We start from the raw sequence: 27175 nt of genomic DNA, 5'->3' as shown, positions 1-27175 counted from the left end.
TCCAGAGAAACTAAATTATGAACTCAATAAGGAGCAATTCTGGACCTAGTCTGAGGTATGAGTTGGGCACTGGAATTATGCGAGTGTTTGGCTACACCAACTTTCGCTCAATCATACATTTTCCACATTAGCCACATAATTCATCATCTGCGGCCTAATCTGCAGATTTGAACAAAAAAAGCCTTATTTCTAGCTCAAATGGCTCAAACGTTACCAAAAATGCAGTTACAGTGTGGTGGAAGGTCCTTTTTAAGCCTAGAATGGTCACCTATTACTTATTGCTAATTCTGGGTTTTAAATTGGTAATAATGATGTGCTCACCAAACTTTTCCCTTTCTGCACCTCTCTTGCCTCTTTTGCATTTCTGTTGCTTCATTCTGTACCTTTCTTTCTCTTTCTGCACTTCTGTTGCCTTTTTCTGTACATCTCTTCTACATTCTGCACCTCTGTTCCCTCTTTCTGCACCTCAGTTGCATCTTTCTGCACCACACTTGCTTCTTTGAGCACCCCTCTTGCCTCTTTCTGCATCTCTCTTGCCTCTTTCTGTACCCCTCTTCCGTCTTTCTGCACCACTCCTGGCTCTTTCTGCACCACTGTTCCTTCTTTCTGCACTTTTTTGTTTTTTCTGCACCTCTTTTGCTTCTTTCTGCACCCGTCTTGCCTCTTTCTCCACCCCTCTTCCCGATTTCTGCATGTATGCTTCTTCTTTCTGCACATCTCTTGCCTCTTTCTCCAACCCTCTTGCCTCTTCCTGCATGTCTTTTGATTCTTGCTGTACTTATCTTCCATTTTTATGTACCTCTCTTGCTTCTTTCTGCACTCCTTGTATCTCTTTCTACACCCTCTTCTTTTTCTGCACTCCTCTTGCCTCTTTCCGCACCTGTGTTAATTCTTTTTACACTTCTTTTGTTACTTTCTGCATCTCTATTACTTCTGTCTGCACCCCCTTGCCTTTTTCTCACCCCTCTTTCTTCTTTCTGCACCTCTGTTGTTTCTTTCTGAACCTCTTGTCTGTTTTTCCACCCTTCTTCCCTCTTTCTGCACCTTTTGCTTCATTCTGCACCTGTCTTGCTTCTGTCTGTACCCCTCGTGCCTCTTTCACACCCCTCTTCCAGCACTCCTCTTGCCTCTTTCTGCACCTGTGTTCCTTCTTACTGTACTTCTTTTGTTTTATTTCTGCACCTCTCACTTCTTTCTGCACCCCTTTTGCCTCTTTCTGCACCCCTCTTCCCTCTTTCTGCAATGCTCTTGTCTTTCTGCACCTTTGTTCCTTCTTTCTGCACTTCTTTTGTTTCTTTCTGCCACTATCTTGCTTCTTTCTGTACCCACTTGCCTCTTTCTCCACCCATCTTTCCTCTTTCTCCACCCTTGTTGCCTCATTCTGTACGTCTGTTCCTTCTTTCTACATTTCTTTTGTTTCTTTTTGCACATCTCTTGCTTCTTGCTGCACCTCTCATGACTTTTTCTGCACCACTCTTCCCTCTTTTTGTCCCCTCCTGCCTCTTTATGTACCTCTTTTGCTTCTTCTGCACTACTCTTGCTTATTTCTGTACCTCTCTTGCTTCTTTATGCCCCACTCATGATTCTTTCTGCACTCCTCTTCCCTCTTTCAGCACCTCTGCTCTTTGGTTCTGGTCCTCTTGTATTTATTTCTGCACCACTCTTGTTTCTTCTGCATCCCTCTTGCCACTTTATTCACTCCTGTTACCCCTTTTTACATATTTGTTGCTTCTTTTTGCACTTCTATTGCCTCTTTCTCTATCCCTCATCCCTCTTTCTGTACCTCTGTTGCTTCTTTCTGCACTTCTCTTGCTTGTGGCAGCGCCTCTGTCCCTTCTTTCTTCAACCCTTGTGCCTCTTTCTACATTCCTCTTCTCTCTTTCTGTTCCCCTCTCTTTCTTTCTGTACCACTCTGTCTTCTTTCTGCTCTCCAACTTGCCTCTTTCTGCACCCCTCTTCTCTCTTTTTGTACTCCCCTTGCCTCTTTCTGCACTTCTGTTCCTTCTTTCTGCTCTTTTGTTGTTTCTTTCTGTACCCCTCTTGCCTCTTTCTGTATCTCTGTTCCTTCTTTCAGAACTTTTGTTTCTTCCTGCAGCTCATATGCATCTTTCTGCGCCCCCTTGCCTCTTTCTCTATCCATCTTCCCTCGTTCTTCACCCATGTTGCCTCTTTCTAAACCTCTGTTCCTTCTTTCTGCACTTCTTTTGTATATTTCTGTACATCTCTTGTTTCTTTCTGCATTTCTTTCTGTACCCCTTGTGCCTCTTTCTGCAACCCTCTTCCGACTTTGTGCACACTCCTTGCTCTAAATGCACCTCTGTTGCTTCTTTCTGCACTACTCTTGCTTCTTTCTGTACCTCTTTAGCTTCTTCCTGTACCCCTCTTGCCTCTTTCTGCACCCTTTTTCCTTCTTTCTGCTCTTCATTTGTATATCTCTGCACCTCTCTTGCTTCTTTCTGCACCCTCTTGCCACTTTCACCACCTCTGTTCCCCCTTTTTGCATCTCTATTGCTTCTCTTTGCACTTCTCTTGCCTCTTTTCCACCCCTCGTTCCTCTTTCTTCACCTATGTTGCTTTTTTCTGAACTTCTCTTGCTTCTTTTCACACCTCTGTCCTTTAATTTTTCAACCCTTGTACCTCTTTCTACACCTCTCTTCCTTCTTTCTACTCCCCTCTTGCCTCTTTTTGCAACTCTGTTCCTTCTTTCTGCACTTAGGTTGTTTCTTTTCTTTCCCTCTCTTGCTTCTTTCTGAGCCACTTGTGCTTCTTTCTGTACCCCGCTTCCCTCTTTCTGCACCCAACTTGCCTCTTTCTGCACCCCTGTTCCTTCTTTCTGCTCTTCTTTTGTTTCTTTCTGCACCTTTCTAGCTTCTTCCTGCACCCCTCTCGCCATTTTCTCCACCCCTGCCCCCCTTTTTGCATCTCAATTGCTTCTTTCTGCACTTCTATTGCCTCTTTTTCCACCCCTCATCCTTCGTTCTGCACCTCTGTTGCTTCTTTCTGCACTTCCCTTGCTTCTTTCTGCACCTTTGGCTCATCTTTCTGTGCTGCGCCCCTTGTGCCTCTTTCTGCACCCCTCTTCCCTCTTTTTTGTACCACTCTTGCTTTTTTCTGCACCCCTGTTGCTTCTTTCGGCACTACTCTTGCTTCTTTGTGCACGTCTGTCCATTCTTTCTGCACTTCTTTTGTTTCTTTCTGCACATCTCGTGCTTCTTTTGGCACCCCTTGTGCCTCTTTCTGTACCATTCTGGGCTTTTTTTGAACCACTGTTGACTCTTTCTGCACCCCTCTTGCTTCTTTTTGTGCACCGCTGTTCCTTCTTTCTACATCTCATTTGCTTCTTTCTGCACCTCTCTTGCCTCTTTCTGTACCCCTCATGCCTCTTTCACATACCTCTTGCCTCTCTCTGCACCTCTGTTCATTCTTTCTGCACTTCTTTTGTTTCTTTCTGCACCTCTCTTGTTTCTTTCTGTATCCCCTTGCCTCTTTCTCCAACCCACTTCCCACTTTCTGCTTCTCTGTTGCTTCGTTATGCACTTCTCTTGCCTCTTTCTGCACCCCTTGTCCCTATTTTTTGCACCCCTCATGCCTATTTCTGCACCCCTGTTCCTTCTTTCTGCTCTTCTTTTGTTTCTTTCTGCACCACTCTTGCTTCTTCCTGCACCCCTTGCGCCACTTTTTCCACCCCTGTCCCCCCTTTTTGCATCTCTGTTGCTTCTTTCTGCCCTTCTCTTGCTTCTTTCTGCACCTTTGTCCCTTCTTTCTGCACCCCACTTCTCTCTTTCTGCCCCCTTTGGCCTCTTTCTGCACCTCTGTTCCTTCTTTCTGCACTTCTTTTGTTTCTTTCTGCACATCTCTTGCTTCTTTCTGTACCCCACTCCTTGTCCCTCTTTCTGCACCCCTCTTCCCTCTTTTTGCACCACTCTTGCTTTTTTCTGCACCCCTGTTGCTTCTTTCTGCGGTACTCTTGCTTCTTTCTGCACATCTGTCCATTCTTTCTGCACTTCTTTTCTTTCTTTCTGCACATCTCTTGCTTCTTTCTGCACCCCTTGTGCCTCTTTCTGCACCCTTCTTGCCTCTTTTTGCACCTCTGTTGCCTCTTTCTGCACATCTCATGCCTCTTTTTGTGCACCCCTGTTCCTTCTTTCTGCACTTCTGTTGCTTCTTTCTGCACCACTCAAGATTATTTCTGTACCCCTCTTTCTGCACCCATCTTGCCTCTTACTGCACCCCTGTTCCTTCTTCATGCTCTTATTTTGTTTCTTTCTGCACCTCTCTTGCCACTTCCCCACCCCTGTCCCCCCTTTTTGCATCTCTGTTGCTTCTTTCTGCAATTCTATGGCCTCTTTTTTCTACACCTAATCCTTCTTTTTGCAATTCTTTTGTTTCTTACTGCACATCTCCTGCTTCTTTTTGCACTGCACCCTTTGTGCCCCTTTCTGCACCCCTCTTCCCTCTTTGTGTACCCCTCTTGCATCTTTCTGCACCTCTGTTGCGTCTTTCGGCACTACTCTTGCTTCTTTCTGCACTTCTCTTGCTTCTTTTGCCATCCCTCGTCCCTCTTTCTGTACCTCTGTTGATTCTTTCTGAACTTCTTTTGCTTCTTTCTGCACCTCTGTTCTTTCATTTTGCAACCCTTGTGCCTCTTTCTGCACCTCTCTTCCCTCTGTTTACTCCCCTCATGCCTCTTTCTGCAACTCTGTTCCTTCTTTCTGCACTTCTGTTGCTTCTTTCTGCCCCTCTCTTGCTTCTTTCTGCATCACTTGTGCCTTCTTTCTGCACCCAACTTGCCTCTTTCTGTACCTCTGTTCCTTCTTACTGAGCTTCTTTTGTTTCTTTCTGCACCTTTCTTGCTTCTTTCTGCACCCCTCTCGTCACTTTCTCCACACCTGCCCCCCTATTTGCAGCTCTGTTGCTTCTTTCTGCACTTCTCTTGTCTCTTTTCCCACCCCTCATCTTTCTTTCTGCACCTCTGTTGCTTCTTTCTGCACTTCCTTTACTTCTTTCTGCACCTTTGTCCCTTCTTTCTGCAACCCTTGTGCCTCTGTCTGCACTTCTTTTGTTTCTTTCTGCACATCTCTTGCTTCTTTCTGCACCATACCCCTTGTGCCTCTTTCTCCGTTCTCTCTTTCTTTGTGTTTCACGGACGGTATTGTTAGAAATCAGCATTAAAAAAAACCTTAGAAATTCACTGAAAAACCATAGGTTTCAGGGACGTTATAGTTAGTTGGATATTTCTCTCATACAAAACCGGAGAAATTCCCCCATTATAGTTAGCTCAGCTAACTATAACTCACGCCCCCGCAATGCACTGCTGATGATATCACATATTACATCATTCATGACATGGTAACTTCACTGATGACATCACTGATGACATCTCAAATTACATCACTGATGACATAACTGATGACATCATCCAGTGACTGTGTTTTTCTTTAAAGTTTAATTATGTATTATATATGTATGCAAAGGTGTATTGAAAAATGAGGGGGTGTATAAGTGTCTGAATTTAGGATTTAGTGTCAAATCAAATCAGGTGTTTTTTAAGTGCGACTACTCACCCGTAATGGTCTCAAGGCGATGGGTGTGTGAGGGGGTTTGCAGGTTCCAGTCCATCAAGAAGGGGGTCTGTCGAAGAGCCAGGTTTTGAGGTTTCTTGCGAAGATGGGGAGCGATGTTATCTGTCTGAGGTGTGGTGGAAGGTCGTTCCAGTCATTGGTCGCACGGAAGGAGAAAGAGCGGCCTCCCGATCTAGTCTTTCTGGTGCGGGGGACCACAGCATAGGAGAGCTGGGCTGATCGGAGGGTCCTTTGGGGTGCGTGGAATTTGAGTCGGTTGTTCAGGTATGCTGGTCCGGTGTCGTGGAGGGCCTTGTGAGCGTGGGTTAGCATCTTTGAGGTGACTCCAGCTTCGATGGGATCAATGGAGTGTGCGCAGGTGTGGAAAAATGTGGCAGTGGCTTGGCAGGTTGAGGACCAGTCTTGGGGCGGCATTTTGGATGTTCTGTAGCTTGCGGGGAGGTTTTTGTTTATTCCGGCATAGAGTGTGTTGCGGTAGTCGAGCCTGCTGGTGACCAGGGTGTGAGTGACAGTCTTTCTGTGTTTGAGGGGGATCCATTTGAAGGTCTTACGTAGGGCGGAGGGTGTGGAAGCAGGAGGATGAGACGGATATGATCTGGTGGTCCATTTTGAGTTCTGAGTCCAGGATGATTACCAGGTTGTGTGCATGGTCCGTGGGGGTGGGTGGGCTTCCAAGGGCGGGGGTCACCAGGTGTCGTTCCAGGTATCTGGGTTTTGGCCCATGATGAGTACTTCAGTTTTGTTAGTGTTTAGTCGTAGTCAGCTGTTTTTCATCCATTTGGCGACGGCTTCCATGCCTTCTCGAAAGTTGTGTCTGGCGGTGTTGGGTTTGTTGGATAGGGACGGGAAGAATTGGGCGTCGTCTGCGTATGACACAATGTTGAGTCCGTAGGTTCTGACGATGGTGCGAGTGGAGCCATGTAGATGTTGAAGAGCGTAGGGCTGAGGGAGGACCCCTCGGAGACTCTGCAGGTGGTAGGTGTAGGGTTGAGAGGAAAGGGGGGAATCTAACCCGCTGAGTTCTGCCAGAGAGAAAGGAGCAGATCCAGTCAAGGGCCTTGTTTTGGATCCCTGTATCGTGGAGTCTGCGTATTAGGATGCAGTGAGAGACTATGATGAACACCACTGAGAGGTCAAGGAGGATTAGGGCTGCTGCTTCTCCTTTGTCCAGTAAGGTATGGATGTCGACTGTTGCGGCAAGGAGGGCGGTTTCCGTTCTGTGTTTTTTTCTGAAGCCGTATTGGGAGGAGTCGAGGATGTTGTACTCTTCGATGAATGTGGCAAGTTTGCTGTTGATGGCTTTCTCGATGACTTTTGCTGGGAACAGAAGCAGGAAGATGGGTCTGTAGTTTTTGAGGTCGGTGGGGTCCACCAAGGGTTTCTTCAGGAGGGGGTTGATCCTAGCGTGTTTCAAGTCATCAGGAAACAAGGCGGTTGCCAGGGAGTGGTTGATGGTGTGGCAGAGCATTGGTGCGATGGTGTCGGCGGCTCTGTTGAAAATGTGGTTGGGGCAGGGGTCCATGGGGGCCCGGAGTGGATTGATTTCATCGTCTTCAGTGTGTCTTCTGTGGTGAGGTCTGTCCAGTTGTCGATCGCTGGCTTCAGGGTGTCGGGTGGTTGGTGAGGGTTCAGTGTGTTGGTTGTCTTCGTCGAAGTTGTCGTAGGTGCTCTTAATTTTGTGGTGTAAAAAGGTGCTGAGTTTGTTGCAGAGGTCTTGTGAGGGAGGGATGTCGGTGGACTCGCTGGTGGGTTGGGCAAACTCCTTGATGATGTTGAAGAGTTCTTTGCTGTTGTGTGCATGACTGAAGTTTCTGTCTTCAATCGCTTTTGTCCTCGTTTTTCTGATGAGTTGGTGGTGGGCGTTGAAGGCAGCTCTGAAGTTGTTATGGGCTTCTGTGGATTTGATGTGTCTCCAAGCCTTTTGAGGCGGCGGCAAGTACGTCTGGACTCTCAAAGTTCGGTGGTGAACCATCTAGCTTTCTTGGCGTGGGTGTTGTTGTTTTTCTTGAGGGGGGCTATGGTGTTGGCGATGTCGGAGATCCATCTGTGCTGGGTTCAGGCTGCGATGTTGGCATTGTCGTTTTCTGCGATGGTTGGAGTGGAGCTGCTGAGTGATGAGGTTAGCTGGTCGTCGGTGATTCTGGTCCAGTTTCTTTGTGGGAGCAGGTGCTGGTGTCTCTGGATGGTGGGTGTTCTGAAGGTGAAGTGGACACATCAATGGTCCGTCCGTGGGAGTTCGGTAGTGTGACTGAAGGTGATGGAGTTTCCTGTTGTGAAGAGGGGGTCAAGGGTGTGTCCTGCTGAGTGCATGGGTTCGGTCACGATCTGGCAGAGTCCAATGTTGTGGAGGTTGTCCAGGAGGTATGTGGTGCCGGGGTCCAGTTGGTTGTTGAGTGGAAGTTGAAGTCTCCCAGTAGGGTGTAGTTGGTGGACGTGATGGCATGTGGGAAGATGATCTCCGTGATGGAGTTGGCGAAAAGTGCGCGGGGTCCAGGGGGTCATCAGATGAGGGTTCCATGGAGGGTGGAGGTAGAGCTGGCCTTCCATCAGGTCTGTGGGCTTTTATTCTCAGCCCATCATCACAACTAAACAACATCAGTACAAAAGACACCCTTGCAAAGCCAAGACCCAACTCCTAATCCCCTCGCAGACTAGTATGGCAAAGATGAGTGATGAGGCAGTTATTTTGAAAAACAAATATATGTAGTTGTATCATAGCATTTCAATCAATCAATGAAATAGTTTTTTTCAATTTATATAAATCAAAAAAGCACAGAATACATATTCACTTCATAAAACCATCTAAGAAAACACTATAATCTAAAAAAATACTCTTATGAATAAACATTACAGCAACCCCCCTCATTAATTTGATTCCATTAGAATAATTCATTGCCTTTATATGTCAGTCCCCCTCGCTCATATCTCTTTCAGATTAAAATTGATTTTTTTATGGAGTTAAAAACTGCACAGCAGGTACCCATTGAATCCAAAGACAGTAAACACCTTGAACCTTCTAAAAGAGAACAAGGACATAAAGGTTTTTCAATTGGGAGCAAGTATCTAGCTCTGGGCGACTTGTACAGCGAGCAAAAGAAGGTAAAGTGCAAGGTGCTCTGTAAAGTAAAAGTATCACACGAACAGGGGCATAATGTATTGGACCAAGTACATTGCTGGAGATAAGCTACCAAAAAATGAATCAAAGAAAGGGGAAATCTACTCAAATAAAACCTATGCTGAGAATTCTTCAAATACATCAAGTAGGAGCAAGGAAGATGAAACAAAACAGTTAAATCTGAACTACTCATGGATTTTAACTCCTCCACTGCGTGACCATTAAGGGAATTCACTTGAATTGTGTAAGCATTTTCTATTATAGTTTTAGCTTTACTGTATATTTATTCCTTGCAACTAGACTCATGCAATCTTCTACTCCCTCCTCCATACTCATCTCCACACTCACAGTAATCTGTCAATTCACCTCTTTACATATCCTGCCAGGCACTCAACTATTTATCCTTTCAGTCACACACATCACCCACACCTATGAATCAATCCTGTGGCTTAACGAAACTTGAGGGGGCCCACCTGCAGAGTACACAGAGGGGGCCAACTATGTTCGGGACCCAGTCAGGAGCTCTCAGACCAGGGGCTCATCAACCCTGTGCTCAGTGCCGGAAGTGGCCCCCTGGAGCTCAGGCCCCCATGACCTGCAGGGGCTGTGGGGGCTATTGTTACGCCACTGCATCTACTAACCCAACCCCATGCGTTCCCGTCCACCTTCATCCAAGTGCATGTCCATCCACCCACACTCATGCAATCATCCCTCAAATCGCTACCAACCATTTATCCACTCAGATTTTCCACAATACTCACCCATCCTTTGACTTGCCTACCATTGTTTTCCCTCTCAGCAACTCAATCATCTATTTATCTTTATATATTACCACTCACCCATCAACCCATCCAGGCATTTAACCAACATCCAGAAGGAGGGTGGTATCACACTGCTTCAAATCCCAGAACTTAATTTGCTCCAGTGCTTCATGGTTAAAGAAGTCCATGATAACACTTACTTCAATAGTTGTCCTTAATTTTTCACCGTTAATGGTGCTGCCTGTGCTGTGTAACTCTAGAAACGTGTTTCTAGATTCATTCCTTCATCAGTAAAGAGCAACTGCGCTCAGTGAGTGGTGTGGAGACCTGAGAAGACTTTGGGCAGCATTTCCAGCACCCCCAAAATGACCTGTTGCTCACTTCTCTATATGGAATGTGGACACGTACAGTCAAACAACCCTCACTGTGTGCATGAAAACCTAGCTGGTAGGGAGTGCTACTAAGCCGTTAGTGTTTATTTTTTCTGTTAAGCCTCTGTCAAAGTGCACACATTTTGAAAGATCAGGGGACAGAAGGCCAGTGCTGTCAAGATTACGTTCCACAGGATCCGGTCGTTGATAATGGGGGTCCACCTCCTAACGTTACCAACTCCCTGATCTTAGAACACAGGGAATTGGAACCATTAAGCGAGGGAAGTCAGGAACGGGGAGGGGACTGCTGCAAAGGCTCTGAAATGATTTAAGAACAGACAATACTGTTAAACACCACATAGCAACATCATGGCTACTCTCTTCAATTCTCGCTAAGATTGTAACACCAGTTGAACACACCTGAATCACAGAGTCTATTTATACCCAGCAGAGTAAACAGTGAAAACAAAAGGAAGGCGTCTTAGCTCTCTCCAACTGCATAGAGCCACCGAAAGTCAGCAGCTACTAAACATCACAGCCAAGGCAAAGTACACCACAGGTTCCTCAACACCTGGAGTATTGTAACACCATATCCAGCTTGCAGTAAAAGGAAATGTGCCTGAGGTTGAATCCCAACCAAAACAAACGTACTATAGATAGTGGCAATCACCACGATAATTCTCCATACAGAGGAAGCAAGGAAATCCACGGAATCACGGCAGCAAGTGGTTGGCCCACACACCTTGCTCCGCTACAAACGAAGAAATGATTAATCATTTAACGGTAGCGCGTGGCCAGCCGACGCACAGCGCTCCGCTCTTTGCTGAAAGGAAAAAAGAGAACACGGTAACATGTGGCAGCCACCACTATGTTCCGCGATCTAGCGATATCAGGAATGACCGATGCAGACACGCGTGGCCAGCTGACCCAACGCGTTCTGGAATAGTATAAGCGCAGCCGCGCTGATGCTCTCGGAGCCCCGAGAACATGAGAAGAAGAATGAACAACAGTAACGTGGGGTCTGCCTGACACACTACATTCCGTTGCTAAACGAAGGGGCCGAAGGACGACCACTCACCACTGTCACCAAGGGGAGATCTGGAACGCCTCCAAACAGCGAGGCAGGAGCAGCCAAGCGACGCAACAAGACCCGAACCTGCGGATCACAACAGGACCCGGAACAAACAGAATTACGTGCATGAGCCGATGCGCTTGCAGTCACTAAGTAGCTTCCTGGTACCAAGGCTTATGGGAGTTGTAGTTCAGCATGGGAGTTGTAGTTCATAGGCTAGTAGGCGCGAAGGGAGCCCAAACCCTGACAGTAGGTCCTCCTCCCTAGCGCCTCCTAGGGCCTGGCTCAGCTGGGAATCACACATGAAAGCAACGCACCGCTGCCGGAGCGTGAATGTTCTGCTGTGGCTCCCACGTGTCATCCTCGGCTGAATACCCCTTCCAGGCGACCAGGTACCACAGTGCACCCCTCTTCCATTTGGAATCACGTATGCACCTCACCTCATACTCATCCCCACCATCGACCAAAACTGTGGGGGCCGCCTTCCTAACACAGGACAAGGCAGGCTTTAGAAGACTGCTATGGAATACAGGGTGTATGCGCATACTGGCAGGCAGTTTCAACTTAAACGCCACAGGGTTCACTCTTTTCACGATGACATATGGACCGATGAAGTGAGGATGGAACACACTATGTATTTTGAACCGTATGTTCTTGGTAGAGAGCCAGACTCGGTCCCCCTCCTGATAATCAGGTCCTTCCCTTCGATGAACATCGGCCCACCGTTTGTAGGCCACCTTGGCCCTGGTCAAATGCTTGATGAGCTGCTTCTGTACTGAGTGCAGCTTCCTCACTCTGTCATACACGGAGGACTGAGCAGACACGCTCTCAGGAATCTTGACAGGAAGAATGTTAGCGTCTACCCCATACGTGGCATAAAAAGGGGACATTCCTGCAGAGCAATGCCAGGCGTTGTTGTAAGCCAATTCAGCCATCCATAACAACGATACCCATGAGTCTTGTGCTACACTGGCATAACAACGGAGGTATTTCTTTAGTGTCTGGTTAAGCCTCTCTGTTTGCCTATCCGTCTGAGGATGGAAGCTGGTGGACAAGGACGACTTGATCTGTAATGCAGTGCACCAGTATTTCCAGAATCTGGCTATGAATTGTGGGCCCCTGTCCGAGACAATGACCTCAGGTACCCCGTGTAAACGGATCACTTCTGTGAGTAGTAGTTGAGCCGTCTGACCAGCCGTCGGTAGGTTGATGCAAGGTATAAAGTGACCCAGTTTGGTCAGGCTGTCCACCACTACCAGAATTGCAGATTTGCCCTGATCAGAAGGTAACCCAGTCACAAAATCCAAACTTATCGTTTGCCAGGGTCTTCTTGGCGTAGGCATGGGTATCAGTTTTCCTCTCATCATCCCACTGTCTGTTTTCGACCTTGCACAAACAGCACAGCGAGCTACCCACATGGTAACATCTTTTCTCAAAGTCAACCACCAGAAATGTCTCTGGACCAGATGTATCGTTTTGAGCACGCCCTGATGACCTGCCAGAGGAACCACATGACACCACCGAAAAGCCTCTTGCTGCAAGGCGAGGGATGGTAAGAACAGCTGAGATTTAACGAAAGGCAATCCCTTCTTCATGGATCGAGTACTGTCTTTTGCCGCCCAGGAATCCCAAAGAGAAGGTGTTTTTGCAGTCCGTACCTTACTCAAGAACGTATCCGCACTGAGCACACACACCACCTTAGCAGGTTCTATTATGGATTCCATAACCGGAACAAAAGCGGTATCACCTTCGTCTTGCCTAGACAGTGCGTCAGCTTTTCTGTTCTCACTGCCTGGTCTGAAGGTGATGATAAAGTTGAATTCGGCAAAGAACAGCATCCATCTCATCTGGCGTTGAGACAAATGCCTGGCCGTATGCATGTACTGAAGATTCCGGTGATCGGAATACACAGTCACCGGATGCTCCGCACCCCAAAGGTAATGTCTCCATTCCTGGAATGCCCTTTTTACAGCCAAGAGTTCTTTTTCAGAGATCGTATAGTTCTTTTCGGCTGTATTCAGCTTTCTAGAAAGGTATGCTACTGGATGTAATTGTCCGATCTCAGAATCTCTTTGTGACAGGATAGCCCCAAGCGCCTCATCGGAGGCATCCGCTTCCACGATGAAAGGCAACTCGGTCTTTGGATGGGCCAACACAGGGGCTGAAGTGAACGCCTGTTTCAGACATGTAAAAGCCTGTACTGCCTCCAAAGACCAACAGAATGTCACTCCTTTCCGGAGCAAACATGTCAGCGGAACTGCCATCTGTGAGAACCCTACAATAAAACGCCTGTAATAATTAGCGAAGCCCAAAAAACTTTGTACCTCTTTTACTGACTTTGGTGTAGGCCAGTCTTGGACTGCTAGGACTTTGCGATCAGACATGCGTAGACCCTTGGGGTGTAACATGACTCCCAGGAATTCAACGGTGTCCACCCCAAACTCGCACTTGCTTAATTTGCAAAACAGTTTATGTTCTCTCAGTTTCTGGAGTACCATGCTGACCTGTGCTGTATGCATGTCCACCTCCTCAGAATAAATCAAAATGTCATCTATATAGACAACCACACAGACATCCATGTATTCTCTCAACACGTCATTCAGAAAAAACTGAAAAACGGCAGGGGCATTGCAAAGCCCAAATGGCATGACCAGATATTCATACAAGCCATAATGGGTCTTAAATGCGGTCTTCCATTCATCCCCTGCTCTACGCGGACTAGGTGGTAAGCTCCTCGAAGGTCAAGCCTGGTGTATATCTTAGCTTTACGGACCTGATCTAGTAATACCGTAATGAGGGGCAAGGGATACCTGTTGCGAACTGTAACCTTATTGAGCTTGCGATAATCCACGCAAGCCCGTAGATCACCATTTGCCTTCGATATAAAAAACAAAGAAGAAGCAGAAGGCGAGCGGGAAGGCCGGATAAAGCCTATCTTCACGTAGTGCTCTAGGTATTCTTTCAGGTACTTTGGTTCAGGAACAGATAAAGCATATACCCTACACGAGGGGATTACTGCACCTTCTTCCAGATCTATCCGGCAGTCGTATTCTCTATGTGGGGGTAATTGTTCTGCCATAACCTCACTGAACACGTCCTGAAACTCCTGATAGCACAGAGGCAGGACCACCACCTTTTCCGCCGCAGTGGCTAAACGTTGGGAGTATGTCAATGCTACAACATGAGGGGTGTGCTCAGACACAATGTGAAGCCTACAACTTGGATCTACAAACTCCAGAGTCTTTTCTCTCCAATTCACCAAGGGATTGTGGTGACTCAGCCACGGCATACCCAGGATGACTTCATATTGGGGTGCCTCTATGATGTTTAACCGTATCCCCTCCCGATGTAACCCTTCCGGGACAGGCAAGGATAACACCAGGTCCTCTGTTCTCTCTGTAATAAGGCCTGATTTAAGGGGTTTGCCGTCTACTGCCCATACCTCCTCGGGGCTGTCTCTCTGAATCCTGCCTATTGCCAAAGAGGAGACTAAGCCGCTGTCTACAAAGTTCCCCGTAGCCCCTGAGTCAACCATAACCATTACTTGGTGTACCTGAGCCTGATTTTCCAAGGACATGGTGAGCACTATATGTGATTCATGTTCCTGTATTTCAGGGGCTGTGAGAGAAGGGAGTTTCCAGTTCTTCTCCTCCCTTTCCACCGGTGGTGCTTCCTCCGTAGAGATTGAGGATACAGTCGCTTTCTTGTTTCGTGACCAAGTCCCTGAAGCCCTGGGTTTCGAGGGACATTCCCTAACATAATGGCCCTTCTTCCCGCAATACATACATAAGCCTAGAACTCTCCGGCTTTCCCTCTCTGCTCTAGTCAAAGGGGCCCTTACTGCTCCTATCTCCATGGGTTCACTTCCTGTATCTGCAGGTTGGCTTACCTTTCGAGGGTAGTAATCAGGGCGATAATTCCCTCTCTCTGCCTTGCGTCTTTCACCCCCTCTGTCTGTGAGTCTCCCATCCAGCCGAAGTGAAAGGTTAATCATGTCAGAGCAAGTGAGAGGCTGAGGATCTATTTGAGCTATGACATCTTTCAATCCCTCGCGTAGCCCTTGATAGTAAATAGACATCCTTTTCTCTTCAGGCCATGCAGTCTCTGCTACTAACCTGTTGAAGGCAGTGAGATATGTAACCAGGTCTTGTCTCCCTTGTCTCAACTCTAATAGCTCTCTATCAGCGCTAAAGGTGGTGGCCCTCCGATCAAACCCCTTCTCAAACTCTGCACGGAATGCGGTCAAGTTGGATAGGATGGCATCGTCATTCGGCACCAGAGGTACCGCCCAGTTGGCTGCATCCCCACTCAAATAAGCGATCGCGAAGGCTTCCCGTGAATGATTAGAAGGAAAGGAAGAAGGTTTACAAGAAAAATGCATTAACACTTGAGTTAGAAAAACCTGTGTCTTAGTGGGATCACCAGAATATCTCTCGGGGTTAGCCAGTGGTATAGGAGGGGGTATCGTAACCTGAACCGGAGGGGCAGTCGTTGTAGCGTCAAAAGGATTTCTGGCCAGCTTGTCTACCTTTTCACGCAAAGCAGCTGCTTCGGATTTGGAAGCTATCAGTTCTTACTGCACTAGGACCAGTGCTTGGAGCACATCATCCATGGTGGCCATGATTCCCAAAACCACCGGATCGGGTGGAACACAATTCACGGGCGCGTAATTCTGTCAAGATTACGTTCCACAGGATCCGGTCGTTGATAATGGGGGTCCACCTCCTAACGTTACCAACTCCCTGATCTTAGAACACAGGGAATTGGAACCATTAAGCGAGGGAAGTCAGGAACGGGGAGGGGACTGCTGGGACAAAGTCTCTGAAATGATATAAGAACAGACAATACTGTTAAACACCACATAGCAACATCATGGCTACTCTCTTCAATTCTCGCTAAGATTGTAACACCAGTTGAACACACTTACACACCTGAATCACAGAGTCTATTTATACCCAGCAGAGTAAACAGTGAAAACAAAAGGAAGGCGTCTTAGCTCTCTCCAACTGCATAGAGCCACCGAAAGTCAGCAGCTACTAAACATCACAGCCAAGGCAAAGTACACCACAGGTTCCTCAACACCTGGAGTATTGTAACACCATATCCAGCTTGCTGTAAAAGGAAATGTGCCTGAGGTTGAATCCCAACCAAAACAAACGTACTATAGATAGTGGCAATCACCACGATAATTCTCCATACAGAGGAAGCAAGGAAATCCACGGAATCACGGCAGCAAGTGGTTGGCCAACACACCTTGCTCCGCTACAAACGAAGAAATGATTAATCATTTAATGGTAGCGCGTGGCCAGCCGACGTACAGCGCTCCGCACTTTGCTGAAAGGAAAAAAGAGAACACGGTAACATGTGGCAGCCACCACTATGTTCCGCGATCTAGCGATATCAGGAATGACCGATGCAGACACGCGTGGCCAGCTGACCCAACGCGTTCTGGAATAGTATAAGCGCAGCCGCACTAATGCTCTCGGAGCCCCGAGAACATGAGAAGAAGAATGAACAACGGTAACGTGTGGTCTGCCTGACACACTACGTTCCGTTGCTAAACGAAGGGGCCGAAGGACGACCACTCACCACTGCCACCAAGGGGAGATCTGGAACGCCTCCAAACAGCGAGGCAGGAGCAGCCAAGCGACGCCACAAGACCCGAACCTGCGGATCACAACAGGACCCGGAACAAACAGAATTACGCGCATGAGCCGATGCGCTTGCAGTCACTAAGTAGCTTCCTGGTACCAAGGCTCATGGGAGTTGTAGTTCAGCATGGGAGTTGTAGTTCATAGGCTAGGTAGGCGCGAAGGGAGCCCGAACCCTGACAAGTGCTTACTTTGTAAAATGAATGCTAGTGCCCACAGCGCTGCTCAGAAGCCCACAACAGGCACAAGTAAATGTCAGTGCACCGAATCCGAAGGCTTTGTGGTCCTGAATACACCTCAAACATCTATAATCCACTGTCAGACACTGCTTGCCCCTTTATCAATCTCTGTGCAGAGTTTCCCTTGGTAACATTTTTCCATCTTTTTCTTCCTCCTTCTTTACCATGTACTCTCTTGCTCTCCGGAAATGCCTGACAAGGAAAAATAAGTGCCAGTCCCCAAAAATGAGTGCCTGTGGCTCCCACCGGCTCAAAATATGCGCTGACAGGCACAGGGAAAGTATGATTTGTCTAAGATCAAAATGTTTTGTAAAGTTGGAGAGCTGAGATTGAAAAGGAGTACTGCTTGATCCAAAAGCTAGTACTTTATTGTTATTGTACATTTTGTGACTAAACCATAAGAATATGCACTGTCTACCCACCCTCAAACTCAAGAATAATCTTTTCAGATTTTTTTTTATTCACACACTACAAACACCTTTTATATTGAGTCAACATTCTCCTAATCTTGGATAAATAAATTTGAGAAGAGGAATGAGATCCAAGGGTCAATATATTACCCTCCGTCTTCCACTAACACGCTGAATGCTTGCATCTGCTGTTGTCATTCTGCCCCCTCGGACACAAATGCTTGCATTTCTGTCTACTTCTTTTCGCTTCCTCTTTCACAATCTTTCCTTTCCACAACTCACCCCTCTTCTCTTCTGTTTCTCCTACACTTTTTCCTTATTCACAATTCTGTTCTGTTTTCTTTTTAACATTTTCTTCTCTACTACGTCTCCAGTCTTGCAGTCTTTCCATGATTCTAATATATATATATATATATATATATATATAGGAATCCACAATCCTGAGGTGCCAGAAACAACGAAAGGACACAAACCAGGGACAGACCACACAACGAGGAGTTAAAGGAAGATGAAGTGCTTTAATCCATTGATGGGGACGGCAACATGACGCGTTTTGTCCGGGAAACCCGGACTTGATCACATGGCAAAACCCAGAGATTTTAGTGGTTAAATACTGGTAGTCGCGAGACTCCTCCCATAAATCAAATAACATTGAAGAAGTATCCTGCAATATCAAGTGTAGTTAACCAATATACACAAAAATACAAATTCATGCATAAAATGCAAAACATCAAACATTCAATAAAAAATTGAAAATAAATTGTTTAACAAATAAAGGGCAAGTGCCCAAAGGTTAACCACAGTATAATCTGCATCAGATAAGCAATGTAAACTGATATAATGGGGTCAAGACAATAAACCAGTAGATAAAAGTAGAAACCACCTGAATAGATTATGAGTGCAAGAATTATAGTGCAAATAACATAATCCCAAAGTGTGGGAAAGAGCAATATATATCCAGGTAAAAACCTGGAGCAAGATGTAAACAATCGTGATAAAGTGCATAGTGCAAAAAAAGTGCAAAGTACGGCAGTACATTTATCAGTTTGGGGGGGATAAAGTGATCAATGGCTTGCAGCAAGAAATAGGACATGACTTACAGAAACATAGCAGCACAGTTGAACTATTAAAATAGAGTTTTATAAAAATCCATTATAGCCAGATTCACAGAGTTTTAACAGAGTTTTAACAGTAAATTCAATCTTAAACCATCCTCAACATAACTAGAATAAAACCATATAAATAGATATCAAAATCTATATGTTTAAGATGATGCATATGATGGGATAAAATATTTACAAAAAGTTTTTAAGATCTTCCCCCATGTTGAGGCCATTAGGGATCTTGCTGTTTAACCTCAAAATATATTGGCTTTCCAACTGTCTTAATCTTTTCTCTCTATCCCCACCTCTTTTGTGTTGAGGAACCGCATCAATAACAAAATATTGCAAATCATTAAGGTTGTTATTGTGCACCAACTTGAAATGACGTGCCACAGGGTAATTGGGGTCTGAGTTTACAATGGCACGAAGATGCTGTAAAATACGGTTGTATACTTGCAGCTTGGTGCTGCCGACGTATTGCAACTCGCAAGTACATTTTAACACATAGACAGCATGGTCAGTTTTACAAGTGTACACATTGTTGATTTGAATTACAGTATCCGTCAAGCCCTCAACAAATTCGGTGGTGTTCACACCGAATTTGCACGCCCGGCATGAGCTACACTTTCGAAAACCTGTTTTGTTAGAGAACCAATTAGGTTTTGTGTTGGTCTCAGGACTAGTTCTAACTAGAGCATCCCTCATCGAGGGTGCTCGACGGAAAGTGATGCTGGGCAAATCTTCCAATAATGGGCCTAAGACAATATCAGTTTTCAAGATGGGCCAATTAGATTTAATGATTTGCTTCATCTTTTTTTGTTGATTGTTAAAATGAGGCGAATAGTAGGTTTCTCAGATGTAACAGCAACCTCCTCTGATATATATATATTCACACAACTGCACCAAATGTGATTGTGCCTACTATCTCCTCATCATTATCGGTAATTGCATATTGATGTACAGGGCCAGGTGAATGACCCTTCCATTTTGCAAGACACAAATTGCGTCGCTTTAAGACTTGCAAAATGGGATGTAAAACAGTCTCACAGACATTGTTTGTGATTCCCAATGGGCTCGCAAATACCCTGCCTTATTAATAGTCACGAGGCATGTCGCAATTTGGAATGTTTAGCACTCACAGGGATGGTGTCCTGCTGGGGTCAGCAGACCACCACGTCTGTGGCTACTTTTTAAATGAAGCAGTTTTATTTTAAATGCAGCCCGTTTTCCTTAAAGAAAAATGGGATGCATTTAAAAAAGAAAAATTAAACATTTCCGTTTAATTTTTTAAGAGTGGGCAGTGGTTGTGTGAAAAATATTTTCGCTGCCAGTCTTAATGTGGAAGGGGTCCTGTTTGAAATAGGTGTTAACTTCAATTGTGGTCGCAAAGCAATCGTACATAGAAGTGTTACTCACTATTATTATCACGCCCCTTCCTAATTGTGAGTCGCAAATCTTATTTTGAGAGTCGGTAATAGGTTACTGACTCACAAAACAAGGTTTGTACATTGGACAGACCTATTTTGCAGTCGCAAATTGGCAAATATCCTGTTTGCGACCACAAAAAACAGTCATAATCTGGCCCATAGTCTTTTAGCTTCCAGGCAAGGCATGCACTTTGGATGGATCATGTACAATGTATAGTTTTATGTACACTTTTACATTTACTACAATGTTCTTACCAATGTCAAAGGAGACTCGAATTTGACGTGCTTGGCCAAACAGATATGGCAATATAGCCTCATCTGAATGATTGCTTTCATCTTCCCCTGGCCCAATCAGAAACTTAAAACGAATTTCTGGGCAGACATTGAAAGGAACAACTCAAACTTGTATCGCAAACTTTTATCAAACCCTATACAAGGAAGAAATAGGGGGTGTGCTGCCTTCTGGTAGTTACCCGGACGTAGGACCCAAATTGGGATTGACCGAGAAGGAAAACCTAGAGAGCGATGTAACGTCTGATGAAGTCCGAGAAGCGCTACTCGATCTGGCTGCCGGTAAAGCAGCGGGTCCAGATAGCATCCCATTGGAGCTATACAAGTGTCTCTTGGTCGAGGTGGCTCCGCTGCTGTTGGATCTCTTTAACGGAATCATCTGTACTGGCAAAATTCCCGAAACATGGAAGGACACTAATATAGTGGTTTTTCATAAAAAAGGGAATCCAAGAGAGAGCCTGGGGTCCCATAGGCCGATCTCTCTTATAAATGCAGACAATAAGCTCTATGCGAAGATCTTGGCTACGCGTTTGGGGAGGGTCATTGGCGGGCTCGTTTCCCCTTGGCAGCATGGGTTCATTCCTGGTCGAGGAACAACGGTTCACATAAGAAGGGCAATCTCGCTGTTTGGGGCACATGCTGCTGGGGGGGAGGGGGTCGCAATGATCCTCCTCGACGCAGAAAAAGCGTTTGACCGCGTCAGATGGCAGTACCTGTGGGATGTCCTTGCCGGGAGAGGCTTTGGTCAAAAAATTTCGATGGCTATAAAAGCCATGTACTCCGATCCGGTTGCCCGAATCCAGATGATGGTGGAACTTTGGTGGAAGCCACCAGGTGATGATTCTCGGGAGTGACAGCAAGATGGGCCTTAATAACAGTGAAATGGAGGCATTTATCTTCTTAGCTGTTGCTGTATTGCGTATCCTTTTGTCAGCCGCCTGGAAAGACTCAAATGCCCCATCCTTTCAAATGTGGCTGACTAGGCTTCTTGGTATTCACAACATTGAATCCAAATTGTATATGCATAAGGGTAGGAAATTACGTGACTTTGGCTGTAAAATATGGGCTCCCCTGAAGGAGTGGAGGGATGGTCAGCTGTAACCAAGTAGGGTTGGGGTATGTGCACCTGATTCTTATGTCTACAAATTTTTCGGATATATTTTATGGATTCCTTGCAATATGTGGAAATACCTCCCCTTATTTATTCATATTCATATTTATTCATATTTATATTTATATGTATATTTATATTTATATGTATATTTATATGTTTATTTATATATTTGTATATATATATCTCTTGTACGGATCTACTTATGATATGTTAATGAATTGTATTATGATATCTGCTCTATGCGAAGATCTTGGCTACGCGTTTGGGGAGGGTCATTGGCGGGCTCGTTTCCCCATGGCAGCATGGGTTCATTCCTGGTCGAGGAACAACGGATAACATAAGAAGGGCAATCTCGCTGTTTAGGGCACATGCTGCTGGGGGGGAGGGGGTCGCAATGATCCTCCTCGACGCAGAAAAAGCGTTTGACCGCGTCAGATGGCAGTACCTGTGGGATGTCCTTGCCGGGAGAGGCTTTGGTCAAAAAATTTCGATGGCTATAAAAGCCATGTACTCCGATCCGGTTGCCCGAATCCAGATGATGGGTGAGAGCTCAGATAAGATCATGATAAGCAGGGGAACCCATCAGGGGTGTCCCTGCTCGCCCATCCTTTTCGCACTTTACATCGACCCACTGGTTAGGCAGATACTGGGGAACTGTGGGATCAAGCCAGTAATAACCAGTGGATTCGAGAGTAAAATATTAGCCTATGCTGACGATCTGGCAGTGATTACATCAGAGCCTGCAGAGGCTATGCGAACTTTGGTGGAAGCCACCAGGGAATTCGGATATTACTCTGGGTATCGTCTGAATGAGGCGAAAACCCAGGTAATTTGCTCAAAGGACATCATTAAAATCGATCAAAGGTATGTTGATTCTGCGACCTATCTTGGGGTGATAATTAATGCAGCAACGGGATCAATCGTCCAGGATAATTTCAATCCACTCCTTAAAAAAATTGAGACAGATCTGAAGCGTCTGGATGCGCTGCACCTATCTCTTATAGGTAGGACAAATGTGTTAAAAATGACCATGCTGCCCAAACACCTCTATCTCTTTCGTTCCATTCCTTACTTAATCGAGGAGGGGTTGATAAAAAAAATTTAGTCCATCTTTTATAGTTTCTTGTGGCAGTATGGTAAGATAAGGCGGTCAGCAAGATACATGACCCTCCCACAGGAATGTGGAGGCCTAGGAGTTCCAAATGTAAGATACTATCACTGGGCCTGCCTGTTGACACAGATGTCAATCTTATTTGATCCAGCACCAAGTCAAATACATACTCAAGCCCCGACTTCAGATTTGTACGATATTCCATCAATATGCCCTGTTAAGGAAAACTGGTTGTAGATTCTTCAAGAAAATGCAGTATAAGGTTTCTTTAAGCACCTGGGATCTATGGAAAACACTCCAAAAACTGTTACAAGTCCCTAGGATCAACATGTATATGCCGTTGTGGAAATCAGGTTACTTTCTAATCTAAACCTGGACGGTGCCTGGAAATGCTGGGAACAGCAGGGTATCCAGACGGTGGGGGACGTAATTCTGGATGGCAGTATTATGAGTTTTTATGCCATTCAGCAGAAGTATGGCCTACCTAGCAGCCAAAGTTTTAAATATGTCCAGGTCTCGCAAATGCTTAAAGATATCAGCTCTGAGAGGGTGTCCGATGACCTCGAGAAACATGAGGCCGCCTGGGCAGTCAAACTGCAAGATCCAGATGCGGATCTCGATAAAGCTTTATATCTGGATAAGCAGGTTCTACGGTCCTCAAATTTGAAGGTGCTGCATTTAAAAACACTCTTCAATCTTTATTACACACCATCTAAGTTATATGACTGGGGTATGAGGACGGATAGCAACTGCCCAAGATGTCAGAAAGGTCCGGGGGATCTATTACATATGTTTTATTACTGTGAGAAGCTCAGCACGATTATAGCCGAGATTGAGAAATTCCTGGAGAGGCTGCTAGGCTCTAAGATCAGTCTATCCCAACGGTGATGATTCTCGGGAGTGACAGCAAGATGGGCCTTAATAACAGTGAAATGGAGGCATTTATCTTCTTAGCTGTTGCTGTATTGCGTATCCTTTTGTCAGCCGCCTGGAAAGACTCAAATGCACCATCCTTTCAAATGTGGCTGACTAGGCTTCTTGGTATTCACAACATTGAATCCACATTGTATATGCATAAGGGTAGGAAATTACGTGACTTTGGCTGTAAAATATGGGCTCCCCTGAAGAAGTGGAGGGATGGTCAGCTGTAACCAAGTAGGGTTGGGGTATGTGCACCTGATTCTTATGTCTACAAATTTTTCGGATATATTTTATGGATTCCTTGCAATATGTGGAAATACCTCCCCCTATTTATTCATATTCATATTTATTCATATTTATATTTATATGTATATTTATATTTATCATGTGATCAAGGGCCAAGGTAGGCCCGAAACGCGTCATGGCTGAGGTGTGGGGTACGATGCACGAATAAAATCAGCACCTTCGAAAATTTTGGGTCTGCTGTCATACTTTTGGATTACAATTTCCGAATTGACGTTTCAAACATTTATATTTATATGTATATTTATATGTTTATTTATATATTTGTATATATATATCTCTTGTACGGATCTACTTATGATATGTTAATGAATTGTATTATGATATCTTGCGATTCTCTTGCATTTTGAAATTTTCCGTATTATGAATTTGAATATATTGTACTGTGTTTTCTGCACCATACAAATTCTCAATAAAAATAAAAAAAAGAAAGGAACAACTCAGTGTTAAACTTATGTATATCTCATCTGAAAGACCATTTGGGCTTCTGACCTTACTACATTAGGTAATTTGTCATTACCGATATATGAAAGATTAGGGGTTTGGTGTCCTCTGAAAAAGCTGTAAATTATCATTGCAGTTTGTGCTCTATTGGAACAGAAACTTGGATTCATGTCATTTGCAACTGCCCACTTATTTTATACACAAATTTAATTGGAAATGGCTATAAGGAATAGTCACTAATGTTGGAAGGACATGTTGTGTGCACTTAGTGTGGGGAACAAAAAAACATAGTCCATTTGTAAAGTTTATTATCTTTCTTCTAACCTGCCTAAGTTGGTCAAAGAAAAGAAGCATTCTTCATCCTTGAAGCTGTCAGGCTCGGTCAAGGTGACCTCTGAGAAGTGCCCCCTCTTTGATCATCCCTCTTGTCGCCAGCAGCAGCATACCCGGCAGAGGAAGTTCTGTCCTAAGAAGGGAGGACAAAATAAGTCACAGTCTCCCCCTAAGCATTCCTGACTATATGGATGATTCCTTGGGGTATGCGGTTGGAGGCAGACTTCTTCATTTCAGTGTGGTGTGGGAGGCATCTGATTCCAACAAATGTGTTCTTCACACCATCAGAGAAGGTTACAGGATCGACTTTATGTTTTCCCTTTCAAATTCCAGAGAAAGGACAACTCCATGGCTCAGGATGGTTAAGAAGCAACTGTCTTTGTCGGAACCAGCATTTTCCCTTTTGGGTTGTGCACTTCGGCCTTAAGATGGCTCCACAAATCTTCACCAAGGTGGTGGAAGCCTTTATTGCCTCGTTCCACCTTCGTAAAATCTACATCTACTCATATCTGGATGATTAGCTTCTCTAGGGTGCAGAGGTTTGGGTTCCTTCTCAATCTGAAGAAGTGCAGGATGGTATCCTCGCTGGATCTGTGTTTCATTAGTACCAGATTTTAGACCAGCGTCAACAAGGTCTTCCTGCCGGACTCCAGGATGTCAGGCTTGTTCAACAGTCTGTTCCATCCATTGAGGGTTTGGTTGAAGCTCATGGGGCATGCAGCAGTAGCAGTGTTCACTTTCCCATGGGCCAGGTTTCACCTCTGGTCGTTCTGGACTCTCCTACATACTTGGTGGTGTCTGGCTTCAGCAGGAGCTTCTGTGGAAGATAGACTTCTCCTGTCTGGGAAAATGGGTTTGACTACAGCTGGATCCCCCAGAAAGTATTAACAATGGATGATGCCTTGTTTAGTTGAGGGCTACTCTGGAAGGGTGGTCTCTTCAACCTAGGTGGTCGTCCTGGACAGGTGTGTTCCTCCAACTGGAGGGAGCTTGTGGCTGTCTTTCAAGCTCTCTTGAGGCTTGACAGGTTCTGGAAGGTTGCAATCTGGTGGTCCAGGTAGATAATATGGTGGCTATGGCATAGCTCAATAACAAGGGGGTCCAGCTACCGATCACTGAATCAGATTGTGGACCAGCTATTCCGATGGGTGGAGTGTCACCTAGTTTCCTTTTGTTTAGTTCACATAAGAGGGGTTGAGAATGTGGTCGCAGATCCATCAGAAGGCTATTCCCTTTCTCTTGGGAAATGTCCCTAACCAAAGGTATCTTTCCCCAAAATTTCTGCCAGATTTCAGAAGCTGAGTCTGCATCTGTTGGACTCCAGCAACAATGCAGTTTCCCTGCTTTTTTGCCATGGTTCCTCAGGAGGGGGCTTGGGAGATGGATGCTTTGCTGACCCCCTAGTTTTGGTCTGGTCTATATGCCTTCCCCCATTCATCAGATTCCCAAGCTCCTGGTGTGTTGTTGGGGGAGTCCAGGGCTTTGATTTTAGTGGTCACCTTTAGGCCTTGTCGATCATGTTTTCTTCTTCTTCAGTCCCTGGTGGTTCAGGATCCTTAATTTCTGCCTCTTGTTCCCCCTTCTCTGTGAGTATCTTGTGTACTCTCGCTCAAGAGGATTCACCTCTCTGAGGAAGGTTGAATGGAGGGGGCTACAGGACAAGGGCTTGCATAGACATCTAGCTATTGCCATTTAGCAGTCTAGGAAGTCTTCTATCCTAAAGTCTTATGACATCACTAGGGAAGATTTTAGTGGTGGTGTTTTTCCTTGAACCTTTCTCTCTTGGACTGTCCTTTGAATGATATTCTTCAGTTGTTTTGGGATGGGTTTGAAAATAAGCTTTCTGTGTTTACTCTAAGGTCTCAGTTGGCCATTCAAGCTTTCAGATCTCCCTGGGGCAATCTGGCTGACTCTGATAATTTGGTGGCTCGTTTGTTGAGTGTCTCTATTTCCTGGCCTTGTGTGAGTCCTTTATACCCATTATGGGACTTGTCTTTAGTCCTTATGGTGCTGATTTCACATCCTTTTGGGCCTCTTGATTCTGTGGATGTTAAGTTTATAACTATGAAGGTGGCCATCTTGGTCGCCATCGTATCAGCTGGGTGAATTGGATGCATTGTTGATGAAGTAGCCCTTTCTTTCTATCTGTGATCATGGTGGTGTGTTTTGTTTGGACCCTTCGTTTTTGCTGAACGTTTTCTATCAATTGCACATGACTGTTGGTTGTGCTTAGGGCTCTTTTGGATGTATGTGGATCAATCCAAATCCTTTTGATGTTCTGACTCTTTTTGTTTCATTTGGTTCCTCCAATAGGGGTGACAAAACTTCCTTGTTGTCCATAATGAGTTGGATTAAGCAGGTGATCTCCATGGATTTCTCTTTGTTAGGCTCTCTGCCTCCCGAAGGGGTTCATGGGCATTCCATTAGTGGGATTTTGTACTCTAGGGCAGAAACCCATGGGGTTCCCATTGCTGAGATTTGTTGGGCAGCCACTTGGGCTTCTCTGAATACTTTTGTCTGTCATTATCGCTTGCATAATGTGTTGTCAGATGGTGCCAATTTTGATGTGGGTGTGCTCAAATCTGCATTGTCTTGAGTTTTGCACATGTGCTATGCTCAAATAAATAAAGTTTGGGGTTTTGGAATCAAATGTGGTTTATGTGTTCTTTTTACTTTTTTGGTTGGAGCTGCACATAAAGACCGGCTTGGGGTTGCTTTGGTATTCCTCATTAGTGACAAATGGGACGAGCACAAGGGGGTAATCTTAATTACTCCTGGTCCTATTGTCCTAGTGCCTTTTGTCAATCTACTCCCTCCCTCTTATCAACCCGGCCTTTTTTTTGGCACAGACTTGGGATTTCAAGAGGAATGCTCGATGAGTATGGCTATTATAGGCAACCCGCTTATGGGAGGGACGTATACGTAGC

Source organism: Lissotriton helveticus, chromosome 12 (genome assembly GCF_964261635.1).
Source record: "Lissotriton helveticus chromosome 12, aLisHel1.1, whole genome shotgun sequence".
Taxonomy (NCBI): domain Eukaryota; kingdom Metazoa; phylum Chordata; class Amphibia; order Caudata; family Salamandridae; genus Lissotriton; species Lissotriton helveticus.
Note: the sequence above shows the minus strand (reverse complement) of the source record.